This window comes from Syngnathoides biaculeatus, chromosome 3, assembly GCF_019802595.1.
Source record: "Syngnathoides biaculeatus isolate LvHL_M chromosome 3, ASM1980259v1, whole genome shotgun sequence".
In the NCBI taxonomy this organism is placed as follows: domain Eukaryota; kingdom Metazoa; phylum Chordata; class Actinopteri; order Syngnathiformes; family Syngnathidae; genus Syngnathoides; species Syngnathoides biaculeatus.
The window spans coordinates 23,418,395-23,440,568 of NC_084642.1; the positions used below are offsets into that span (position 1 = coordinate 23,418,395).

The window sequence follows — 22,174 nt, forward strand, 5'->3', positions numbered from 1 at the left end:
TTTCTTATATAAAGAGTTCATCATATTACATCTGCCTTCACCTGCTCTTGGGTCCAGCTCCTCTCAATCTGTGACAAGTTCATTTACTTTTTCCTCCCTGTCCTGTGCTATAAAAACATGAAAACATTTTTTTGTGTGTGGCATTAGTATAGTTTAGTGGTATTAGTTTATCAGTGTTAGTTATTTTATTCTTGTGATTTAGATGAAGACCAGGTGATATTTTACTACCAATTTATGAAGAAATCTAAGAAATTTCTTTTTACTCTAACTGTTTTTTGTGATTTTCAATCAAATTTGACAAGTCGGTTAGCAACAATGTTCTCTATGGCATTTTCATTCTCACTTTACAAGAACTTTAAATGTGTTTGTTATAAAACTGCTGTGAAGCTTACCAGTTGTAATCCTACTACATTTAAGTGACTATCAATTTTTCCCATGAAGGGTTGCCATAGGAAGTCACTTGCATGATGTGTTTGGCAGTGGTTTGGCAGCAGTATTGGGGCACTGAATGCGTATCAAACGTACTGACAGCGTACTGCATGAAAGACAGCAGCATATACTACTACCCTAACACTACAGTACAGTCAATTAGTGGTACCGCAGTACAATATGTATAAAATTATTAGGCAGTTGAGGATTCATTTTATCAATCAACAACCACAGTGCTTTAGGTTAAACCTAAATGTTAATAGACCACAAAGAAGAATGTTTTAGAAAATAAAAGTGAGGTTTAGGCTTTCTGGGGATATGTTTGTGTGTATGAGATGTATATAATATGTGGACAATTATATGCCAACTACTGGTGGGCAGAATTATTAGACTATGAAAAAGACATTTGCCATCTCACTTTTTTTTTGGGGGGGGGGAGAATTATAAACAGCTCAAAACTAATTGTTGGAAATTGGTTTGTACATATAAACATGACAAATACAGCAACTAATAATGGTGACAAGCCTTCCATTCTTGCGTTCTGTCAGTTTCTTGATTTATAGTCAATCAAGTTTTGGTGCAGCAAAAACTACAGCCTGACAATGTTCCTAGAGGGGGTACTTACTGCTTTGCTTCACTGCATACATCCCGTTTAAGAACTGCCCACAAGTTCTCAAATGGGTTCAAGTCACGTGTGGTACATCAGTTTTCATGTTTTGAGCTTTCCTGGCCAGCCACACAGAGGAGGACTTGGATGCAAATGATGGAGCATTTTCCTGCACAAAATCATTTGTCTTTTTGAAAGAGCCTAGCTTCTTCCTCGACCGCTGCTTGAAGCAAGATTTTCTAAAACCTGCCAGTATCTTTGTGAGCTCATTTTGAGAGCATCTTGAACCCGAACAGGTCCAGCCAGCGCATCTTTAATAATCTGAGAGCATACTAATATCCCACCTCCACTATGCTGGCCTCCGAGTCGAAGTGGAGTTCTGTTCCCGTTAGTGATCAAGCCACAGGCACATCCATCTTGTCCATCATGAGTCACTCTCATTTGATCAGTCCATACAATGTTTGAGGAATTTGTATTCAGATATTACATGGCATGGTCTGGAGGCTTCAGCTGATGTGTCTTGCTCAGTGGTGTTTTTTCCCATCTTTTCTTGCCTTGGGAATGTCTCTAAACACAGAAGATCTTGTACTTTGATGTATCACAGGTAGGTTGTAGTTCTGCAATAGTGTGAAGATACTGGGTTCTTAGTAGATTTATGCTTGATTCTTCTCAAATCCTTGGAAGTCAAATTTCATTTTTGTCTCTCAACACGCTTCTTGCAACCCTGTTGACTATGCGCATGAATTTTATTGTTCAGTGATCTTCCCTCAATATCTTAGATATTTCAAGAGCAATGTATGTCTATGAGAGAATTTTAATTTGTAGTTTGAGTTAAGTCTCTATTTTTTTTTGGCCTATTTTGCCAAAATAAAAAAAAAAGATGCTTCTAACGACACACCCCTTTTGGGTGTTGATCTTGTTAGGCCACACCCACACTTGTAAACACAAATAAACAGCACCTGCAATTCTTAAATGCATGAAGCATTCAGGTTTGTCCAGCTGGGAGGTAGGAACTATGCTTAAAAGGGATGATGTGGTCAAAATAGGAAATTCTGCAAACAATGTAATGGAAACAATTGCAGCAAATTTAAAGACGTTTTGCCTGCACCTCTGCAAACACAAAAACAATTTGTATCAGTATTGATTGTCCTTAATGGGTATGACCAATCGGCAGCATGGTGGATGTATGCTTAGCACATCTGGCCCGGGTAGAAGTCCGGCCTTGCCTCTAAGTGAAGTGCGGAGCGTGTTCTCCCCATGCTTGTGTGGGTTTTCTCTGGGAACTTTGGTTTCCTCCCACACCCCAAAAAACATGCACAGTAGGTTAATTGAAGACTCAAAATTGTCCATGAGTGTGAATGGTTGTTTGTTTATATATGCCTGACCTGTTCAAGGGGTACTCCCCCTCTTGCCCAAAGGATGGGAGCTTCAGTATGCCTGTGACCATAGTGAGGATAAGGGGTACAGAAAATGAATGAATGGATGGATTTCAGCGGATCACTGAATGAAATAATTGGCACAAATGGGAATATTGTTAAAACCGGAGAAATGTGTTTAAACACACAAAAAAGTAGAAAAACAAATCCCACCAAAAATTAAACAGACCTAATGTTAAAATGCTATTTTTAGAATTATTTCTTTTTTTCAAAGTTATATTATTGCCTTTAAATGGTTTCTCCGTTGCAGTTGAAAAGTTGGTTCGTGTTCACTGCCTAAACAGGTGCATCTCAGTTAATTAGAATTAGAAAAGTTATTTCATTTCTGTAATTAAATAAAAACAAATCTCAGATTTACGATACAGTAAACTATCCATCAACTGGTTTTCTGAGCCACTTATCCTCACAAGGGTTGCGGGAGTGCTGGAGTCAATCCCAGCTGTCATTGGACAGGAGGCAGGGTAAACCCTAAACTGGTTGCCAGCCAATCGCAGGGCACATAGACAGACAATAGTTGCACTCACAGTCACACCTAAGGGCAATTTAGAGTCTTCAATAAACCTACTGTGCATGTCTTTGGGATGTGGGAGGAAACCGGAGTGCCCGGAGAAAACCCATGCAGGCACGCGGGGAGTTATTGTTACAATTGAAAAAAATTGAGGAATGTTCAAAAACACATTGAAAACATTCCACAGTCCCCGAATCCCCGATCCCAATCCCCAAAGGAATCAGTTGTTCACAAGCAAGCATGGGGTGAGATTCGCCCACAGTTTATGAACTACGTTAGAATCAGAGAATATGGAAAGTCTTTGCAGGTAAGCGGAAAGGCAGAAAACCAACATTGAAGGTCCATGACCTTCAATGGCTTAGGCCAAAAATTAAAACTACCATTCAGATCATCAGTGCAAAGTTCAAATGCCAGCATTTATAATGCTATGAGGGTGTGCTAGTGCCTATGAAAGGGGAACTTGAACATCTGTGAAAGCCCCATTAAAGCTGAAAGGTACATGCAGGGTTTGGAGAAACAAATGCTGGCATCCAAGCAATGTCTTTTTCAGAGACGTCCCTGCTTATTTCACCAAGATAATGCCAAGCAACATTCTGCACGTGTTACAACAGTGTGGCCTTGGGCTGAACAAATCAAGTTGTGCATCAAGAAGGATGGGGAAGAAAGTCTCAACAATTTGTGTCCTCAGTTGTCAAACGCTTATTGAGGGTTGTTAAAGAAAAAAGTGACTTGACAATGGTAAATATGTTAATGTGCCAGCTTTTTTTTTTTGTAAATTGTTGCAGTCATCAAATTCAAAATGAGTCAATATTTAAAAACAACAAATTTGATCAGTTTGAGAAAAACATTTCTTGCCCTTGTAGGATTAGAAATTAGGAATGGGATTTGCAAATCACTATATTGGTCTTTCATTCACATTCTAAACCATATTGGAATTAGGGTTTATGCATTTATGCACAATGAACATTTTTTTGTAAATATAAAAAGACGTATAGGAATGTACATGACGTCAAGGACTTAAAATAATATGGTAATTTTTGCTTTTTTTTAACCAATTTCAAAACCTTAAAAAAGCAATGGCTCACAGATACATGTTGCCTTTTTCACGTCCTTGCATTAGTATTGTGCATTCTTCATTCAGACTAATAGTTTTTGCTTTGATATGTTTGTAAATGTTGTTGTACATAGTGAATATTGCACTGAAGCTTGATTTGAATAAAATTGTGTATTGAATAGAAATATCAATATCCCAGAGAAAAAATAGCAACCCTAATTTTAAACTACCTAGAATACTGTAAAAAAAAATCATTTGTTTACTGTCTCTACTTTCTAAAATTAGATTTTACAATTAAATATAATAGTTTAAGTCCTTTCAATTGTGGGTTTTTTTTTTTCATTTATTGTATTTTTAAGTACTGTATTTGTGTTGTGCCCTATGCCGGTCAGTTTAAAATAACACTTTAGTTGTGTCCACACTCTGGGCTTTGATTTGACTTCTCAAAGCAACCAGCCGGGCATGTTAAACACAGGAAGGAAGAATGAGGAAGGAGGGAGAGGAGACTGCCAAATACGCCAGTGAGGTCCAGCTCGCTGTCTTTGGAATTGACGCGGCAATATATGGGATTGGATGAGGTCTACCGCACTGCATGAAACAGATCCACCACGAAAAGAAGGTAGTTTCACCATTCTTCCACCCATTCATCCATCCATTTTCTTAGCCACTTATCCTCACGAGGGTTGCAGAATTACACCCTGAACTGGTTGCTGGCAAATCGCAGGGGACATGGAAACAGACAATAGTTGCACTTGAGTGTTGTCATAATTTATAATTTATAATCTAATGAAGAACATGCATCACATCTCCTTAAATTGTTAGAGCTCTCAATTCATGAGGCCCAATTGTGGTTTCAGTAATCTATAGTTTTTAAGAGTGCCCATAACAAACCTACACAGACAACGGGAGAACATGCAAACTCCACAAAGGCGGGGCCGGGATCAAACTCCCAGTGCACCTGTGACCCAAATAAGGATCAGCATCTCAGAAACTGGATGGATGGATTCTGTTGGTACTCTGAGGCACTCCTTCTCCTTGTGGTAAGTCATCATTTGACAACATGTCATTATTATTTCCAGTTGCTTTCGGTCCTCAAGGTCCTCGCTTCGTCTCAGTTTATTTCCGCCAGTTGAAGCTAAAATTACCATATGACCACCAAGTGGCTTCTTTCATGTGAATGTCACCCCCATAAATAATGGAGGCTTCTTCTTGTTTGATTGAGTCATCCACAAATGGGAATATTTAGATATATTCCATACAAAAAATATACATTTTCACTGAAGCATATGTTTGTTTTAGCAGTCCTCAGTGCTAAAATGATCAACTAAAACTGAACAATCTTATTTAACACGGCCTCAAGAGCTGTAATCAAATTTTTATGCCATCGTTGCCATTATGTTAAGCCAACAAGAACAGAGAGTAGATGATTGGGTCACAGAAAAGCTCAAAATGTCAATGTTGCCAGAAGAAAAGGAAATATTTGTGTTATACAGTACTGGCATCAACAAGCCAATAAGCTGAGGATGAGCTCTTTTGAGATATTTTAATTCAGATTTTTTTTTTTCCACCCATAGTATGTTGTGTGGTTGAGATCTGTATATAAATCAATAATATCTGGGTCTTTTGCAACAACGGCGATAAATGCATGAACGTGATATGTAATTATGACTGGAATACATAATGACAGTGAACACTGTTGTAGAACAACACTCAAAATTTTGCATAGCTTATGTTTGGTTGTCCATTCACATTCCGGTATTGCTCAACTGCAGTTTGCATTTAAGTCAGCAACCTGTGCATACTGTATGTCAAAAAAGACGACAGTAAAACAGGCTAAGAAGAAAAGCCGTGAGTATGATGTAAGATGACAGGGCCGCACAATTTATGATTCTGTTGAGGGGTGAATGCTTTCTTTGAGGAGCTTTTTGAGTTCCTGCACATGGGACCACATGCCACTGGCCTGCACACTTCAACAATGAAGCTCCTCAATGAGATAGCCCAAGGTGTTCTTTGAATAAACACATGAGCAACATTGGTTCTCTTAAAATGATGGCGAGCTGAGGAAATGAAGGTTACTTTCTTTACAAGGTGCCAATGCAGCAATGGTCTCCAGTTGTACTCTTCTTTCTTTTTAGTGTCTGTTTGACTTTATAAATATACAGGACCTAAAAATTTGAATTGGCACAGGGGTGGTACGTGGTCTGTGATAAGGTAAGCATGGCCCAAGATTAGACTCAAAAGTACGTAAGCAATTAAATCATAAAGAAAGGCACACTTGGATAAAATAGAGGGACACATGTGGCAACCAGATTTGCTGCAGCTCTGAAACTATTGATGGATTGAGTGTAAGTGGACTGTGTGGTCTGTCGCTGTGCCAAACTCCTTCTACTATGTGAGGAAATAATTCTTTATGGTCTGTGTCGCCAAAGATTTTTATGTTTCTAGCTAACAAGTCAGTTGGCCATGTGAAAACTACAAATATTGCCATATGACAGAAATTTGCTGCCGAGATGGTCACCATCATGGTTGAAAGCTCAAGACTAACAATATAGATCATTCATTTGTCTGATCAATTCTGTCCGGCAATTGTTGCTTACTAGCACAGTAAAATAAGTAAACAAAAGACAGTATATTATGTCTTTTAAAATATTTAATTTAAAAAGTAAAATAATCCGCAAAAACAGCTAAGAGGCGGGTTTGAACACATCATTTAGGATAGGAGTGCCACTGTACACATGTAGTGCCCGCCCAACAATCCCACTGCTTTCTCAGTGCTGACTGACTTTTTTTACCTTTAAATTTTGATGACGATCTTAGGTCAACCTGCAACTGTCTTCAGGACACAGCTGGCTGTGTGTGCTCTTGGTAGTTTCTTTTTGAGGTTGCAAAGTACCAACACTGGAATGTATTAGTGGCCCGAATGGGCTCGAGAAGATGCAGATGTATATAGCCCATGGGGATTCCCAGGATGTATCATCGTTTGCCATATTTTCTGAATGTTTACAATCTGCAGCGCACATTTCGCTGCTGGTCTTGGCACCAGATGCGAACCAGCTGCAAGATTGAATCAGTGTCCTTCGGTGACTTGTGCGCCTGCTTATAATGTCGCACCTTCAGAGCGCCACTCAGACAAAGTAGATTGTGTAAGTAGGATGTGTCAGGGTTAAAATTCCTTCGAGGTTTGTTTTTTCTGTTGTTTATTTCAATTGTAATTTACTGTAAGGGTATTCTAACAAATTAGTCCATTACTTTATTTCAAGACCATCCTGTACATATTTAAATGAGCTAATTGTTTAATACAAGGTGTGTGTGTGTGTGTGTGTGTGTGTGTGTGTGGTGTGTGTGTGTGTGTGTGTGTGTGTGGTGTGTGTGTGTGTGTAGATGTATTCCAGGTGTACTGCTTTTATGCAGCAGGAGGCGGGAAAAATCCTGAACTGGTTACCAGGGGCAGATCGAAAGAAACAAGCATTCACAATCACACCTAGGGGCAATTTGGAGTCTCCAATGAATGCATGTTTTTGGGATGTGGGAGGACACCAGAGTGCCAGGAGAAAACCCATGCAAGCATGGGGAGAACATGCAAATTCCACACGGGATTTGAACCTCAATCCTCAGACCTGTGAGGTAGATGCACTAACCAGTCTTGCACCGTGCCACCCATTCTAAATCAATATGGTTTAATGTGATATTGGTCTACCCTTTGCAGCTGTAACAACTTAAATTCTTGTGGGAAGGCCTTCAACAAGCTTTAGGAATGAGTTTATGGTATATCGAGGCGAGGTCACACTTTGATGTGCTGTAAGATGAGAAGGCCTGGCTCACTGTCCATTCAAAATCAACCTAAAGGTGTTCTATCGGGTGGAGGGCAGAATTCTGTACGGGGTGGTCACGTTCATACATACCAAATTATCTCATTTGTCTTTATGGCCCTTGCTTTGTGCACAGGTCCACAAGACATGTTGAAACGGGGAGGAGTAATCACCAAACTGTATCATTGTCTAAAATGTCTTAGTATGCAGAAGCATTCAGAGTTCATTTCACTGTAGTTCAGGGGCTAATATTTTTTTAGTCTGCCAGGTCAGATCGGCATTCACTCCTACCTTTCGGAGCAAATGCATCACCAGGTGGTAATGGGTTGAAAGCCCCACTGCTTTCGTCACCATAGTGTCTAAGACATGGTTGTTAGTCTGATGATTTAACCACAAAGTCCATTGTGTTATCCACTGTGACCTATGGTCTCCTGTTGTTAAGTGTATCCACAGACAACAGTTTGAGTGTGGTTTTCTTGACAATGCAACATGCCAGAATTCCAATAACACAACACATCTTGGATTTTTTTCATGTAATCACACCTTTCCTGGTCTCACTGGCCACATGAGCAATTAAGTAGAATAAGGACCCGCATGAGGACACTCCAGCAACCCCTTCAAAAACTACGAAAAGATTGGATGCTCAGAGGTAATGTTTAGTGCATAGGCACAAAGAACACTCAGGACCTGTCAAGCCAGAGGTAGGCTCCCCTCTCCACCAGTGTAAAGTTCAATGTGCAGGAACAGAAATGAGGAATGGGGGAGTGGACTAAGTATTTCCAGACCTGCTTGGTGCCGCTCACTAGGTGGCAACTCCAGAATGGAAGTGAGTCCAACGCCTCTCAAAAGGACTATTATCAAGGCAAGCCTGACTATATTCCATTGGAGCTTCTCAACCTTGCACATCAGTTCAGAATCTTGCCCTAACACAGAGGTGTGATAATCTATTTACGGACCAGAACCATTTTATGTAGCTGGGGATGGGACTGCTAAGCTCACTATGCACCTAACCCCTCCGCATTGAGCCCTGCTTCCTGACCTAGCTCCAGTTGGGGGCTCAGAAAACAAGTTTCAAGTGTTTTTAATTCATTATTGGGGGCTTCACTTTTTCTTGTCCCTCACTTAGGAGTTGTTTGCCCAAAGAACCCTGCCAGAGGCATTAAGCCTCTGTCAACTTAGCTCCTAAAATCTATGGAACACACAAACCCCTCCACTATGATAAGGTGGCTGCACAGGAAGTAGGAAATTGTAAATCAAAAAACTGATACAGCAATCTTCTCAAAATATATTGAATAGGGTGAGTGAAGATTTTTTTTATAATTTTAAAATTTTAAAAATGTTACAAATGAAATGTATGTTTATTTAGACATGAAGAATAGGGGTAAACTGATAAAACAAAGATGCTGCTCAGGTATTCAAGGGAATGTTATGTTGGATCAGTTACATGCAACATATTGTTTTCTTGGGGAGTGTGCATAGCTGGGGTGTCCGCATGTCACTGTTGCCTTTCTGATCACGTTAGCGGTGACCTGTTGTGATCGGAGGCCACATATCCATCTCTCACCTTAGCTCAGACATGGTGATGATATGGTTGATCCCCTGCACCGCTCTGTTGAAACATACCACAGAGCAACATGATCTCCTGCTGAAACACTGGGAATGAAACACTAGAGCTCACGATCAAAAGCCTGCAAACAAACACAGGGAGGTGAAGGGGAGAGTTCAACCAGGAAAATCTTTATTGGATCAATTAACACTCTAGGCTGTGTGACAAATGAAACCACAGGAACATTTCCTCAGACACACGCAAGGCATGGACCACTGAGGTTTTCTGGAAGAACAACGCCGACCCATATCATTAATTCTTGTCCACAACTGTTTTGACAAAAGCTGTCCTCTTTGCTTAAATGTCACACTTCCTGTGTAGGTTGGGACAAGGTCTAATAGCATCCAAGGTGCCTCTTCACAGTCACCCTAATTTTTAGATTTTCCTTGAATCAGTGCCAACAGGGATGCATCAATCTTTGCATCTGTCTGTTCTTTTTAAAAGGCCTGCTCCATTTTTAGCTCTGTGTTGTTTTTGGATGTCATGATGTCATTCTAGCTATGATTTTCAGACTGCTCCTTAAATCCATGGTTCCATTTTTAAAACCTGCCATTAGCCAAGAGGGGAAGTAGTGGTCACTCTCACTTGCTCGCGCTTTCATTTACACACCACATGTGTCTATGTTCTGCTGCTTACAGCAAGAGAACACCACTAAAAGTTCAACTTATGTGTTTGTGAGAAGAGGCAGGGAAAACAAATCGAGCCAAAATTAATTGTGAACAGAAAAGTGGAAAGAACACTTTTGTAAAAATTAGGATGTGGAAACGTGATGATCTCATTCTCAAGAGGAAAAGAAAAAAAAGAGCACAAATAAGATGTCTTGCACGAAGAAATCCATGAAAGGCCCATAAATATGTTGGCTAAAGTGTTGTCAAACACAAATATACTGAAAATCAAGATAAAACATACACCAGCCAAGATTTGTTGACCTGAAGCTCATAAAGATTTAAAAATAATGTTTACAAGGAAGAAAAAAAATAAAAAGATTTTTTTGGAATAATCAGTTGCCATTGTAAAATATTTCTCATGCTCAACACATGTTTTACATGTGAATAAAATCTTTACTTTAGTGGTGTCAAAACAATTGACCGCTCCGTAGAAATTGCGTGATCCGCGTCGCTGACCAATCAGAGGCCAGAGATCTGCATAAATGTTGGCGTCCGCCATTACCTCAGACAAAGTCGCATGGTCCAGTATAGCTTTTGTTCGCGTTTTATCACATATTTGGGTTCCTTAACAATAGATATGGTTAAGAGGTGTAGTCACGGACTTTGTAATAGTGACGAAAGGTATCCTGATAGGCTAGTTGGTGGAGTTCAATTCGTACCCTTTCCAAAACCGAAGACCCAGTACGAAAAATGTCTTCGTTGGATCAAACTTTGTGGAAGACCGCATCATCAACTGAATCCATCTAAAATCAACCGGAACAGAATACCGAGTACGAAAAATGTCTTCGATGGATCAAACTTTGTGGAAGATCGCATGATCAACTGAATCCATCTAAAATCAACCGGAACAGATATGTTTGCACGAAGGTAAGCCCTATATTTGATTTTCAATACATGTCTCATACAAATGAATTAGCAGTTCTTCGCTTGCATAACATAGCTACGTGTGAATGATTGACACACTTGATCTGTGTTGAGCAATATTTTGCGATGATCTGACTGCACAAACGTGTCTCTTTGTTGCCAGTTAGCGAGCTAGGCTAAACCGGACTATGTTTGAATGAAGGTATGCCCTATATTTGATTTTCAATACATGTCTCATATAAATGAATTAGCAGTTCTTCGCTTGCATAACATAGCTACGTGTGAATGATTGACACACTTGATCTGTGTTGAGCGATACTTTGCGAGGACCTGACTGCACAAACGTGTCTCTTTGTTGGCGGCTAGTGAGCTAAGCTAAACCGGACTAGCGAGTCCTAAAAGCCTTCGACGTGCACCGAGACACCAAGACTGAAAGAAGGATGTTTGAGGACACTAAAGTAGTGATTGTCGTACTCGGTCAGGACTTACATAGGTTCGGCATTATTCAAGAATAATTATTGAGGGGAGCGTGTGACGTTACACAAAGAAAAGAGAGAAACAACTCGTAGATAGAGCCTCGCCTTCTTCTTTTCCTTCATACTGCGGTTCACAAACGGCTATACAGATACACATACAGATTCTGCACACAAGTGTGATAGGTAACACAAAAATAGGAAACTGTCAATGACGAATTCGTCTTTGGGTTATAATATATTATATTATGTGGCTTCTCAGTCTTCCTCTGACTCCGGAAAGATCTCGCGCTAATATCAATGATTTCTCCGTCGATATGCATGTAAATACCATTGAAATACTGCTCACTGAAATACTTGAAGCTCTGCTGTCTGCTTTTCAACGATATTTCACTGTTAGCTAAGAATGCGAGTGAGAAATCAGCCGGTAAATCTGACTGTTTCGCTCTGTTGTTTTCTTGAAAGGTTTGAGAATTTTGTGAAATACTGGATTTGTTAATTATTTTATCTTTCTGCAATTGTCATAAAATTTTAAACAAATAATAAACATTTTGCTTGTGGTGAACTAATACACAGGTTTTACTTTTTGAAAGAAATGGGAAAAAAATGGAGTTTGCCTCGATATTGAAAGGCGGTGGAATATTATTTTTTGTTTGTTTTCCATGTTAGCATGGAGGTAAGTGCCCATATATATTTGTTATATGGGCACTTACCTGTATGCTAACATGGAAAAACGAAAGAGAAAAAAAAAGGCTGCCGTCCGAGGATCCACAACGGGTGACGTCACATGAAAACAACCCATTGTCTTTGTACACTCTTAACTTTGCTGATGAATGAAGATGAAATAACGAGCACAGGTGCATATGTGCTTCCTGAATTTTCCGTTTGGGATAAATGTAATGAAATAAAAAGACATGATGCCTTTGATAACTAGAAAAGCTAGAAATGAAATCTAACATATGAGTGACGAACTGACTCATGGCTAGCACTAGCAGGTAAAATTAGCAGTCAACTCCAGTTAAACTTTTTTTTTTTCTTGCCTCATACCTCTTTCTTCCCTTGATGCTTCATCAACTCTCTCACCCTAATTACCTGTGATGTCGTCTCCTGGTTCATCATTACATCGTCTTTTTCTGGCAAGGGCATGAAAGACTCACTGGAACTTGGGCACGGCGTTTGGACTGACCGCTCACAACGTGAGTCTTACAACACGTAATTTCCGGTGTATGTTTTTCTTTTCTAACGTTCTTCTTTGACAGCCCTTGAAGAGGCTGGTCCTTCTCAGCTAGAAAAAAAAGCTCAAAAGAAAGATAAACACACCCTGCTCAGTTTGACTGGTGAAATGGAATCAAACTTGCCAGGATTGGTGAGACTGAGTCATGTGACGGTAGTCTCTGACAAAACAAACAAAAGAAATTGCTCATGCAGTAATAGGTAAAAATAAAAGTAGTGAGGATAACATAACTCAAAGCAGTAAAAGTAGTCTTACTACGAAACAACTCACCTAAGAAATGTAAAAATGTAATGCCTATCGCATTTAAACAAAGTACAATTTATTACAAAATGTGCTTGACAAATTATCAAGGAGCAAATTCAAAGCATTTACTTCTGCTTAAAAAAGTCTGTTAAGTCTAGCATGATTTGTGGTAATCTTGCATGCACTAAAGGCATAGTTGACAAAATTGTGTTTCTAGATTTTACATTGGTCTGCAGAAATAAAACCCCAAAACTCCCAGAAGACATGGGTGTACTGACTGGTTTAAGGTATGTGGCCGACTGAACAGCTGGTATACAAACAGCTGAGCAAAGTAGAAGTGCGATGGAAGGATATTGCAAGCTGTCTGGCTGACCAATGGTTGGTGTTATTGAAAGCAGGCTTCACCTCACAAAGAGGGTTTACACAATCAGGATGTTTGGGGCTGATCGCCGATCAGCAATTTAAAAAAAAAAAAAAGATAACGGATCACAAGATGGAGCAATGAGTCTATTTAACTGTCCTGTTAATTTACTGTTTACACTTGTGTAGCTAATAGCTTCAAAAATATATTTACAATAAAGGGTCTATCTTTTGTTCATCAATGCTAATGAGGCATAGTGATGGGGGAAAAAAAACAATTAATTGTCTTCTATTAGATGGCAATGGCGGCACGGTAGCTCAGTTGGTAAAGCGTTGGCCTCACAATTCCGAGGTCCTGAGTTCAATCCTGGACAAGCCTGTGTGGATTTTGCATGATCTCCCCGTGCCTGCGTGGGTTTCCTCCCTCATTCCAAAAACATGCAACATTAATTGGATGCTCTAAATTGCCCCTAGGTGTGATTGTGCGTGCGTCTGTTTGTCTCAATGTGCCCTGCGATTGCCTGGCAACCAGTTAAGGGTTTACCCCGCCTCCTGCCCATTGACAGCTGGGATAAGCTCCACCACTCTCCGCGACCCTTGTGAGGATAATCGGCAAAGAAAATGAATGGATGGATACATGGGAGTAAGTACACGCAACAATGAATGTATCTACTTTTTTGTTTGTTGGTGTGCCGTGACATTTTTCACTTGTAAAGTATGTGCCTTCGCTCCATTAAGGTTGGAAATCACTGTTCTGGTTGGATCACATTTTCAACAGTGTTGTCCACTCGAGTGTATCCGGTCGCATTGGAGTTGACAAGGTAAAGTAAAGCAGTGTGACATACCGGTACTGCAATCGTGAAAAAGCAAATTTGCCTTGTAGTGTTGTCTCACAGCTGTCTTCTCTCACTCATGGAGTTGAGGTTATTTTTTAAAATAACTTTATCGGTCATCAGATCTACAGATCATGTGCGTGACGTCACTGGTTGTTTACAACGCCATATTGCCGATCAAACAAAGCTGCTCAGCAATGCGGGAGTTGCTGAACCGGAGCAGATTTTTCATAATGCCCGAGACATGTTGTGCTGTTGGTTGTCACAATAGACGAAACAGTTCTTCAAAGATATTCTATGGAATACCAACTGAAAAGACCAGAAAAGATAAATGGATTTCGGCAATTAAACTATATGGACTGTGCCCAACCAAATATATACGCCTATGTAGGGATCATTTCATTTAAAATAGGTATGATTCTTAATCTCAAATTACAAAGTATTTCGACTACCAAATTGAGTCATTTGAGAACAATGCGTATTTGAAAAAAAAAAAATAACTGTCTGTCAGAGAGGTGTACGGAGGAGACAACTCCCTGCCATAATGTTTTTTTTTTCAATCATAGTTTGGTATTTGTATTGATAAAATCTGAGTGGGTCCATCATTATGTGGTATTTATTCTTGATTGAGAACAGATCAAGGGAGATTGTATGTTTTTAATGGGCCTTTATCTAGCCTCTGCAACGAAGTGTTAGCAATGAAGTATTTTTATGCGTCCTGACTTTTATACGCTTTCAAACTCTTCTGTGTAAATCTCAATTAATTATTCATCAAATACATGTGTATATCCAGTTGTCCAAGACAAGGAAGCGAATTCACAGTCAAATTTCTTATTGGCGAAAACATCGAGTTCGGCATTAGAAATGGGTCGTTTATGCCAACTGTCTCTACTTTTTCCAGCACATTATCACCTTTGTAAATATTTAACAGTATCGGACAAAACTCTGGGTGTCGTGCTATCAGACATAGTTTTGTTTCATCTCAACAGAATTAACTTTCAACAATGCTTTGTTTGACCAACAGTATGGCGGCGTAAATAAAAATCACACGATGTTATGACCTAGGCGCATTCCCTCTATATACAGTACCACATCAAAAGAAAGAAAAATTTTATATATATATATATATATATATATATATATATATATATAAAATAAATTAGTTTAGATTCAGATATACTGTGCATGCTAGTGATGCGGAGTAAATGTATTTTGTGGAGCCGAGCAACGACGTCATTGATATAAAATCACTTGATTTCATTCAGTGTTGTTCCTGCAGAGCTGTTGAACCTTTCAACAGGGGAAAAAAATATGCAGTATATCTGGCTCACCATCTGGTTTTATGTCATTCTATGAATTAATCAACATTAATTCATTAAAAATGCAAGCAATGCAAAGTGATTCTACCTGTAATATTTTGCCCAGTCATCTAGCAATATAAGATAACTACTTAAGGTAAATCTCAAGTGTTGGATTTCAGACATTTTCAATGTAACATAAAGACAGTTCATAAATAATTGTGCAGAAATACTTTATATTCATGTGCTACAACGTGCCTTCTACATAACGGAAGAAAAAGGATCATTCTGCGTTCATTTTAGTACCTCACCCAAGTAAAGGACTAATACTAGCTCGAGAATGGCTCAAAAACCTTGGCGACATTTTGACATTTGCTAGTGACAACAGGAAAGAAAAGGTCAAGCATGGAAATGTGACTTATTTTTGTCAAATTCCTCACTGATGTGACAAATCGAAGGGAGGAGACACACTTGACCATCACTACATGAGTAAAACAGCATTCACATAGTTGCTGTTTACAAATGTTGCTTACCATTCTCAAATTGCTAACATCTTTGCTGAAGCACTGGGTATGAAGTTAAATCTCCAGTTTACTTAAAAAATGTGTCAGTGAGCATTTTCTTAAATCTCAGATTTACGTGTGACTATATGTTTTACATTTTATTATTACACGACATACTTATATTACATCAAAGATTTCAAGATAATATTGTAAAACACAAAAGGGTTGAAGCTAACTCATACAAAGCGTAGGTTTAGGAGAATCCAGACTGACAACTACTGTATATTAAGGAGTTGTAGAAGGATGAGTGGCCTCATCCCTTCTTAATGGTTGACTTTTTTGCATGAAGCACTTATTAGTCTATCACCACTTGAGGGTACTCCCTATATCAGCTAGCCCTATTTTGTAACTCCCCCCTCATCGGTAGATCACGAGAGGCTATCTGCTTGAAAAGTAGATCTTGGGGTTAAAATTAAACGAAAAAAAAAAGTCTGGGAACCCCTCCTCCAAAACATCGGTAAATATTGGTTCATGCCTGTGAATACATGTTGACAACGGCCACAAAGGTAGTGTGTGTCGACATTGGTGAGCATGGGAGCAGAACAAGTGGTTGTTGGTCTGGTTTCAGTTCAAAATTGTTGTCTACCAAGCTAATAACAAAGTTGCTTTTAGCTTTTTTTTTTTTTTCATGAAACACTGTGTGTGATTCTATATGTGAGTCGGTTGGCCTTGGCTATTTTGTGCTCCAATTTGTATACAAAGTGCTAAATAGTGACAGTGGTGCTACCACTTGCTGCCTAGGCTACATAACATTACATTGCTTACTTGTGAGCTGTATCGTGTTAAAGGAACATACCTCAAATTGTCTTCTTGAATGGACAGCCCACTCAGCAGCAGTGGTGCCACCACATTTTCTCTTTTTGTACTTTTATTATTCCCCCCCCCACACAAAATCTAATACATTGGTGTATTTCATTGTTTTCGTCAACATGTTCATGGATATATGCGGTGACACTTTTTCTTGTTCTGCCTCTTCAATAGTATTTAATTTGACAAGATGGTGCCCAGTGTTCCTAAAAGATGGGATCAGAATAAATGTCATGTCGTGTTGCCACAGTTTGCCCGAGAAACAGTAAGAGTTTATGGAAGTGAAACGAAAAGACCACATTTTTCTTGTAATCTGAGCCAGGCATTCACCCTTTGTTGAAGACAATGGGGAAGGGGTCAGGGGTTGAATTGAATTGGCCCTATTTCTCTTTGGGCTGGTGTCATAAGGGTCTTCATCAAACAATAAGCTGATGAGTTTGAGTCTCCAATGAAATGTTTCAAGCAGAGATTCTGCTCATTTGTGCTGACCACACATTTTAAATTTTGAGAGAACTTTACTGAGGCATTTTGTGATACTGCATGATGAAACAACCTGCAGCCTTCATCTTGAGAGCAGAGCATCAATGTTTACACTCTTTATTCCGTTGCTGCTGAGCAGACTTCTATGACTCTGTTTCCCTGTTTGCCATTCTTACAAAAAAATTGTAACCACTATTACTCTATTACAACTTTTTTGTTTTATTCGGGATTCTTGTGACTCGCTTGCAACCAGTCCAGGATACCCGGTTTTTCAACCAAAGTCAGGCACAAAAGCCATACACATCCACCATTATGTATGGTCATGCAGCTGAACAGGACTGGTTTAAAAAAAAGAGAGAAAAAAAACGATAAACACCACAATATAAACAACCAGAGAAAGTATTTCAAACTCCTTTTTCACACCAAAGCATAAAAAAACCATACAAATCCACCATTATGCATGACAATGTTGCTGAATGGGGTAAAACACAATAAAATACAAGATCAGTTTTTAAATATGCAATGGGGAAAAAAAATTAACACCTTCCATGACATACATTTAACAGTTAACACTTCTCTTTGGAAGATCCTTGCGTGCCAGTTTGTGGTTACAATTGAATCAATTTTCATGCAGATTTGCAGTCCCTAAAGAAAAGGACAAAAATATAAGTATTTTTCTCTTATTTCTCCCCAGTCATCAAAAAATGTAGAATTTATGGCAGTGTAAATATACTACTAATTAAATAATAATAAACATATTTTTTCTAGAGTATAGACAATACGTTCTTGGGGGGGGGGATCTAATAAGCTTCCTGAGGATATCATACCATTGTTGCAATTACGGTTCATATGATTGTAATGGATCTGTTTAGTGTGCTTGTGTGTGTGTGTGTGTGTGTGTGTGTGTGTGTGTGTGTGTGTGTGTGTGTGTGTGTGTGTGTGTGTGTGTGTGTGTGTGTGTGTGTGTGTGTGTGTGTGTGTGTGTGTGTGTGTGATGTATTGCAGAGTTTCTCTTCCTGTGTTGCTCATAATGACTCTCTGTCTAAGCCACAGAGGCTAGATTCTGCTTTAGCTGCAGTCTTCATCAAATTTAAGTTTGCCTTTTCCGCCTTTCCAAATCCCTAAAGCTGCACCACAGTGGATCCATTTCACACCTAGAAATAGTTTCTCAGCATGTGGGTTCAGGATGAGCTTAGGGGCATGCAGCCAAAGGAGGCAAGGGATGTTTCTGCCTCCATCAAACATTCACAGCAAATGTCTTGCGTGGAGCCAATCTTATCCACCCGCCTTCCCTAATTTCATCTCCTTGGCTGGCCGCTTTCGCTCCTTGTCACCCTGCCTGCTTCTCCCCACAGACATTTTGTCCTTTATTTAAACCCCTGTCAGACACATACTCCATTAGCTGTGATTGGTTACAGCGCACAGCCATGAAATGATCTACTGGAAACATACACACATCGGAATTCTCATATTCTCATTGGAACAGCAAAGTAAACCCCGCAAATCTGCAAATGTAAGCGTGGGGTTGAGTAAAACAAATTAAAAACACTTTTAGAAATAATATGCTAGTTGTGGGTTTGAGAAATACCTGCACAATCTCAAACCTATTGGTTCAACTGGATGTAATAATCTTTGCTGTGGTGTATATACTGTACTGTATTTGTTTAACAAATTGCTAACTCCTAAAAAGAAGTAGAAGAAAAAATTGCCAACTCTTTGTGTGGTCTGTTTCTGTGGCTTGTTAGGCCTTATTTTAATGGGAAAATAAACAACGCAGATCATATTTGCTCACATTTGTGAAAACTTGCATACCTTTAGCGTGACCTCAGTGGAGGCAACCACACTAAAGAGTCCTGGATTCAAAATAAGCTTTCATCCTGCCAACCGTCCAGAGATGTCAAAATATTATTAGAAGGTTGAGATTTAAATATTCCAGCAAAGTGATTTTAAATTGCTTTGACTGATCACTGTGTTCTTTTGTGGAAGATAGTTATTTACCGGTATGACTAATGCAAAAGGAAACTCAAACACTGAATTGCTTTCACACCTTCAGACCCAGTAGTCCATGTTTAAAATAAAGACAAAGACAAAATCACATTGTACCATCATGTCACAGATGGAGGAGAGAAGGGATTGTGTAAATTTGTGTCCCACACCCCACGGACCACAGACTTTGATTTGTTGTATGATAATCTGTCAACACGGAGCTAAAGGCTGTCATGGTCCTACAATACATGTTGAAAAGTATTCGTCTAGTTTGTGTTGACACTTTATTTTAGGACTCAATCTTACTAAGAGACTGTGTAAAACATCCACCCATCCATTTTCCTAGCCACTTATCCTTACAAGGGTCATGGGAGTATTGGAGCCAATCCCAGCTGTCATCGAGCAGGAGGCAGGGTACACCCTGAACTGTTTGCCAGCCAATTGCAGGACACAAGGATAGATACAACAGTTGGACTGACAATCACACCTAGGGGCAATTTAGAATGTCCAATTAATGCATGTGTGTAAAACATTAAACCACAAATTATTCATACAGCATGAAAATGAAAATATAAAGTATGTAAATGTAATCCTCTGACTTTTGAGTTTTACCTGTTGGGGGTTTTAGTGTGTTCATGTGATGGTCCAGTTTTTCAATAGTTTTTTTCATCCTGCCGCGAATTGTAATCGTCAGCTTATTTAGTGGCCTCCGTGAGAGCGCGGGCGTCGAAACAGTCACCCGTCATTGCCCTGTGTTCACCGCTGATGTTTTTTCCTCCATCTAAACTTATAGTACTCCACGAAGATAATGTGTACCACTCGGGCTTCTTGTCATGCCTTCCTATGTTATCCCTTTTTTGATGCTCTCTGGTGGTGTGTTCTTGCTCCCTTTGTTGAATTAGAATTGTTTTTTGGACCTTGAATCCCAGGTCTATTTTTGGGATGTGGTCTTATGGCACTGTGGGATTGCTCACTAGTTTGCGGAGCACCACATTGGTTGTCAAAATATTTTGGGACATACTGTATGCCCCTAATTAGTCATAGTCAGAACATTTACATTCTGCGAACAATTCAGATCAAGGCAAGTAGACATTTAAATCAATACATGAAATTACAGTATATAGTCTAGTTCTATACCATAGCGCAAAGAGGTTTTTCTCCTTATTTATGGTTAATCTATTATCGATCTGTAAAGTAATACGTGTATTCAATGATAAACACAGAATCATCTATAGACTTCAGATTGATTTGATCTTAATGCTAAGCTCTTGTTTTGTAAATTGTTTGTATTGAATAGGATTCTTTTGCAAAGATAAATAATGCCTGAGGAAAATACTTGTAAAGCTTTAACAAGGAACCTCTATGGAATTCAGTGCCCTTTCTCTCTGCTATGTTTGCTTTTGTAGAGTGGTCATGTTTTATTTGTAAAATATATTTTCTGATGGTTTCCTAAGAACACAGCCTATTGAGCTGAATGAAAATTAGATGTCATGGGTGTGGAAGCAAGGCGGCACAGTGGGGCTACTGGTTAGAGTGTCTGCCCCCACAGATTTGAGTTGTGGGGTTAAAATCCCAGCCCGCCAGTGTGGAGTTTTCATGTTCTACCCGTGCCTGCGTTAGGGTTTTCTCCAGGCACTCTGGTTTCCTCCTACATCCCAAATCTCAAACTATTCTAGTAGGTAAATCCCCGATTTTATACCCTACTAACGTCCACACTTTTACAATATTGCCCCCTCCGATACTCCTTCCTCTTACAATTTACACACTCCAATATGCAGAATTTAGACGTTTTCGTAACAGGTATTCTGCTTACCTTTTCGATGTGGCCACAGGAGGAAGGAAGGTCAGATTCGGGGCTTTCTTATCAGGTCGTGACCTGGTGTGGACGTGGGTCCCAGACCCCGAGTGGTTTTCGCTAAGTCCCAGACTTCTTTACCCTTCTTGCATCACGTCGGGGTCACCAAGAATTGTTGGATATTATTTTAGATCAATACAAAAGTCCGTTAATCATCTGACTCCAAATTGTGACCTTACCCGACCACCACTCATCCAACAATTTGCGTGCTCGTTCTGCAAGAGAAAGGACCAGGAAGCCGGGGTTTTCACACGCGAGTGGATTTATTCCCTCAAAACTAGTACAAACACCTGGGTCTCGGGTCCCTCTCAATACAACCCTGTACGTCTCTGCTCCCTCCAGCCGACGTACTCCACATCCGAGTTGCCCAGGACAATTTTAAAAGTACAGTCTACTAATTCACTATTGGTTATGTGTCCCCTGCAGTTATCCTTAGCGCTCTCTCATTGGTCTTTCTTTGTCCGCAGGATGGTGGGCCGACTCCTCCCGCCTGCGGTTGTTGACGTTTGTTGCTCACGGCTCCCACTGGGTCAAGCGTCGTCCCACACCTGATTGTGGTCACCACCAACCGTCGAGAACATTCCGTTCTAGCACACTATCTGCTGTAATCACTTTCTTGGCACATTCTCACACTGCAACTTTTCATCCACAGACTTTCACACATTAGGCAGTATTGCAAATACATCGCCTTGTTGATTAACTTTTATACATTTCCTTTACCGTGCCTGCGTTAGGGTTTTCTCCAGGCACTCTGGTTTCCTCCTACATCCCAAAAACATCCATGGTAGGTTACTTGAATACGCTCAATTGCTCATAGATGTGAATGTGAGTCCCACTGGTTGTTTGTTTATATGTGGCCAGCGATTGGCTGGTGACCACTTCAGGGTGTACCCTGGCTCCTGCCTGGAGATAGCTGGGTTAGGCTCCAGCACTCCCGTGACCCTTATGAGAATAAGCGGCTCATAAAATGGATGGATGGATGGCTCTGCAGCCCTAGGTTGGAGGTTCATATCTTAACTCCTTTGTGGAATTTGCACATTCTCCCTTTGCATTACGTGAGT

At 39.8% G+C, this 22,174-nt stretch overlaps 1 long non-coding RNA gene across 2 annotated transcripts in view; it reads right to left on the bottom strand.

Annotated features, from left to right (window-relative positions):
* LOC133498325 (uncharacterized) overlaps positions 1-21,582 on the bottom strand; it is a 53,819-nt gene extending 32,237 nt beyond the window's left edge. The window contains exons 1-2 of one of the 2 annotated variants that reach the window (XR_009794268.1): positions 21,293-21,582; positions 21,072-21,195 (exon numbers count right to left, since the gene is read on the bottom strand). This is a non-coding gene — a long non-coding RNA (uncharacterized LOC133498325). Of the gene's footprint in view, positions 1-21,071 lie in introns of both variants that reach the window. The other variant, XR_009794267.1, reaches the window with a different exon arrangement.
* Between the last annotated feature and the right edge of the window lie 592 nt (positions 21,583-22,174).